This window comes from Pediculus humanus, genomic scaffold (genome assembly GCF_000006295.1).
Source record: "Pediculus humanus corporis 1103172108281 genomic scaffold, whole genome shotgun sequence".
NCBI lineage: Eukaryota > Metazoa > Arthropoda > Insecta > Psocodea > Pediculidae > Pediculus > Pediculus humanus.
In genome coordinates, this window is record NW_002987850.1 from 508,046 (window position 1) to 513,334 (window position 5,289).

Consider the following 5,289-nt stretch of genomic DNA (forward strand, 5'->3'; position numbering starts at 1 on the left):
TAATATAAATTCATTTCAATTTAAAAAAAAACGTCCTTTGGCTAGAAATATTATATATACGTGTATAATCGTGTCAGTAGAAAATTTTTTATAAATGATTTTTTTTTTTATATCACCTTAACCGATTTCGTAATTTAATAGAAGTGGCGGGAGGAGGGAGGAATTCGGAAGCTAATTTGAACTTCTTTCGACGGCTTCTTACGTACGCCCCGAATTTTGTTTTTTTCGTTTGCGCCACCCGAAATTTGCCCGGAAGAAACAAAAAAAAAAAATTTTTTTTTCTTATGAAACTGGAAACTCTTGTTATTTCCGGATACGGAAAGAAAAAATTGATGATCGATTTAATATTAGTTAGTTCCACGTTATTAATTCCACGAATTCCCAAATCACTTAATAAAATCCTAAAATGATTATTATTAATTTATATCAGCTCCAATTTTTACACTTTTATTATTATTATTATTATTATTATTATTATTATTGGTTTTCCGTCGGGAAATGGCGACGGTTTCGGTGGCGGTATCGGTGGCGGTAACGGCGGTAAAATTAATATCGCAAAAAAAAGTAAAATCGATCGTTGAAGGTCAACAAAAATTTTAATCCATAACTTCGAGTCTGGAATCAAAAAAAAATCGGTCGTGGCTGTAGTTTTTTTTTGTTTTAGCCACTTTTCTTTCGTTACGATTTACGTAACATTAGCAAATTTTATAATCCGATCGTGTATTAACGTAATAGTAATAAATCGTTTGTTTACAACAAACAACAAAAGAATTTTTTTTTTTCATTTTTTTTGTTCGATTCTTTTGTTAATTAGTTAAAAGTCTAAAGTTAATGATTAACTAAACAATGAAAATGAGAGTATAACAAACAAACAAACAAGCAAACAAACAAAAAACGAAATTTATATATATATGAATAAATTCATTGAAATTTCTTTTTTCTAAAGACCCGAAAACGATCATCATTGGCGGTTTTTTTTTTTGTATTGTCGCCGTCAAAAAAAAAAATTTTCTTTGGCTTACCTGTCGACAACCCTTTCAGACTCTTTCGGTCAAAGGTGAATCCTGTTAGAAAACAAAGTTACGTCATCTCATTCTAGGAGAGAGGGGAGGAGAAGGGGAGGAGAGAGAAGGAGGAAAGGGGAAATGAAAAAAACATATGCGAGAATATCCGTCGCACGATGAAACTTTTTTTTTTTTTCGGCATTGATCAATGGTGGGAAAATTGTCGACAATTTGAAAAAGTGGGCAGGGAAACTTTTTTTTTTTTATAAAAAAAAATTTATAAAGATACCCTAAAGGTTATTATTATTATTATTATTAATACGTTCATTGTTTAATTTCAATTAAATTTATATAATTTTTCTTTTTTTACGTGGAACGAATGAACGTGGTACGACGTGGTTCCAGTTTATTTTAAACCTGTTGAATTTAATTAATAAAATAAAAAACTACGAGAAAGAAAGAAAGAAAAAAATTTTTTTTTCTATTACCACGGTGATTAATTTTCTCTTTTTCAACCCGCGTTCGTTTGTAGAAAAAAACAAAAGATTAAAAAATTTTTTTTATCTAATGCCACGTTTAGAAAAAAAAAAATGTTTGAATTGCGATGCGAACAAGAACAAAAAAATTATAAAACGAATTCGTCGTTTGTTTGTTTGTTTGTTTTTTATTAAATTTTAAAAAAAAGACGATTGTTTGTTTGTCGTACGCACGGTTGTTAAAAAAATTTTTTTCCCCTTCATCGTACGAATTCGTCGGGGTTGCAGATATTCTGTCGTTTGATCACCGACAAAATTTTTAACTTATTTAAAAAAAAAAAAAAAAAACTAGCAGACGACAATAAAAAAACAAACAAATTATTTAACTTATCGATTTAATTTTTTTTTAAATATCCGGTCGTTTGTTTGTTTGTTATAAATTCGACAAATTTCCTTGTATACTTTAACAACAACAACAAAATCGTGAGGAGAAAAAAAAAATTTTTTTTTTTTTTTTTGTTTGTCACGTGCGTGGCGTTATGAAACTCTTGGGTGTGAAAAAAAAAACACGTGTAATTTTTTCCTTTATCGAAAATCGTAATCGATAGTTTTTTAAATCGTTTGTATCGAAATACAAACACAAAAATTATTATTATTATTATCGATCGATCGGATTACGTTTGTTAAATGAGTATTACATGTACGATGATGACGATATGATGATACTTTTTTTTTTTTTTACACGTCACCATCATCGTTTTATTCGTCAAAGATTCCATAGAGTAACAAACACTTCATTTCCGTTTCCGTTTTGAAAATTTATATCCGGATGATATAAAGCGTCATAAATAAACGCGACGTAATCACTCGATAAATAAACATTACAAAAACCAGCCGATATCGTCACCACTTTCGGTGGCGGATAATAATAATAATAATAAATTATTGATTTTCGTTGAAAAAATCGGATTAAAAAAAATTTATTTATTAAATAATCGATTTCCCCTCTCCACTCCCTCCCCCCACGCTCGATCGATCGATCGATCGATATTAGAAAGAGAAAATTGTAAAACGATATAATCGTTCGATATTTATTTATACATAAATTTTTTTTCTTCTGCTTTTTTTTTTTTTTTATATTTCATTCGTTTGAGAGCGAGCGAGCGAGTTAGTGAGCGAGTATAAAAAAAAAATTTTCTCATTCGCGTTGAGTTTAACGAGATAAAATAGCGCTATAAATAAATTTATTCGTTGTTATATAGCGCTATAAAAATAAGAAAAAACGTTTTATTAATTCGATGTATATATATTGTTATGATCCCGTACTCAATATTCACATTTTCAAATTTTTATAAACAAAAGACTGGCGACGAACTCGAATTGTTCTTCTTTAGAAGCGAAGCTTCTAAAGACTCCTTCTTTTATTTTATTTGCAAGTGTTTGCTAGTTCCCATTGTTGCTCGTTCGAAACAGTTGACTGACGAAAGACCAAAGTAATATAGGCAAGCTACACAGCTTGGCGTTGGTTCATTTGATTTTTAGTCTGTATGTAATAAGTTCTTGTTTATTAATATTAGTTTTGTGATAGTTTTAAGTGCTTGTTCATTACTTACAAAAATAAAGAACGAACCGAATATAACATATTAAAATTTTGGCGCAGTCGACGAAGGATCATTCTGAACGACAAGAAACCGGAGAATTCTTAAGTAATTCGTTTCATGTTGGTGGGTTTTAACTCTTTATCAGAATTTCTTTATACTGTAAGTAGTAGTAATAGGTAACTCATTTTTTGAACAATGCCTAAACTTGATCAACCTGTTTTCAACCCATCCCAAATGTCCCTTAGTTTCTTGTGTAGTCTAGTTCCTAATTCCTTTTCCGGAGAAAGGAACCAACTTAATGCATTTATCTCTGATTGTGATAGTGTTATCGAAATGTCCTCTGAAGAGAATAAGTATCCACTCTTTAGATTCATTTATTCCAGAATCACTGGTAAAGCCAGGGATCGAATTTCTATATACCATTTTGATAATTGGGATGACGTAAAAACGAAACTCATAGAATTATATCAAGACAAGAAACCCCATAGTCAACTAATGGAGGAGTTGACTAGTTGCAGGCAAAAATCAAATGAATCGGTAACGGAATTTTATGAAAGATTGGAGAATTTGTCCCGTGAAATTGTATCCAACTTAAAGGTGGATGTCAAGGATAAAAGAGCTCACTCAATAAAAATAGATTACATTAACGAGATTGCTTTGGGTCGTTTTATTTACCATTCAAATTCCGGAATTTCCCAAGCGCTGAGATGGAGGAATTTCGACAGTATCAACTCAGCATATTCAGCAGCCATTGCTGAAGAAAAATTTCTAGAAATGAGAAGGCGTGATAGGTGCTGTAATTGTGATTCTAGAAATTCTAATGCTTCAAAACTATTGTCTCCAGCTCAAATTCCAAAATTCTGCAAGTACTGTAAAAAGTCAGGACATCTTTTAGATGAATGTTTCCGAAGAAAGAAAATTAATGAGCTCCGAAAAAAACAAAGTAAAGCAAGTGTTAATTTAAACTTACATCAGTCCCCAGTGGTAGACACCGCACTGGAGGAGTCAATAGGTCAACTGAAGGTGTCAGAAATATAAAATTCTTTGTTGTTAACGATAATTTAAATTTCATTAAAGTATCGTCTAATAACTCCAAAAATCCGGGTAAGTCGCTGAAATTCATCTTAGATACCGGTTCCAGTGTAAACATTATAAAGGCGTGTAAGTTAACACCTGAAACTAAATTTAACTCCCAAGAAAAAGTCAACCTTCAAGGAATCAGTCACGATCAACAACCATTGGAAACAGTCGGTACCTGTATAATTCCTTTAGAAATTGAAGGTAAAATAATATCCACAAAATTTCATATTCTTAATCAGGCAACTAATATTCCTCACGATGGTTTGCTAGGAAAAGAATTTTTTATAGAACACTCTGCATGCATCGAATATGAAACCAACACCGTAAAATTGAAAGAAATTTCTAAACCACTAGTTGTGTATTCCGAGGAGACTTCATCTTCAAACAACCTTCACCTTAAGGCTAGAACAGAAACCGTAGTTAAAATAAACATCCTCAACCCTGAAATAAAGGAAGGAATAGTGCCAAACACAAAAATTATGGAAGGCGTCTATTTGTCACGTGCCATCGTTAAAGTAAACAACAACAACGAGGCTTACGCCACCATTTTGAATACAAGAACGACTGATCAAACAATTGAACCAATCACAGTTCGCCTTGAGAAAGCTTCAAAACAGTGTTTTCAAATAAAAAGTCTAGAACCACGACATAAAAGGAAATCAATAATAAGTAACCATTTGAGGTTAGAGCATCTTAATGAAGAAGAAAAAACATCAATAGTTAAAATTTGTGAATCTTATTCCGATATTTTCCACTTACCCGGAGATTATTTAAGTTCGACAGAGGCAATTGAGCATAAAATCAATACTATTAATGAAAATCCTATTTATACTAAAACTTACAGATATCCTGAAATACACAAAAGAGAGGTTAACAAACAGGTGACCGATATGCTGAAACAAAACATTATAAGACCTTCCAATTCTCCTTGGTCGTCTCCATTATGGGTTGTTCCAAAAAAATCTGATGCTTCTGGAGAGAAGAAATGGAGAGTAGTAATTGATTATCGAAAATTGAATGAAGTTACAGTAGATGACAAATATCCTATTCCTAATATTGAAGAAATTTTAGACCAGTTAGGGCGTTCAAAATATTTTACTACTCTAGACTTGGCTTCCGGTTTTCACC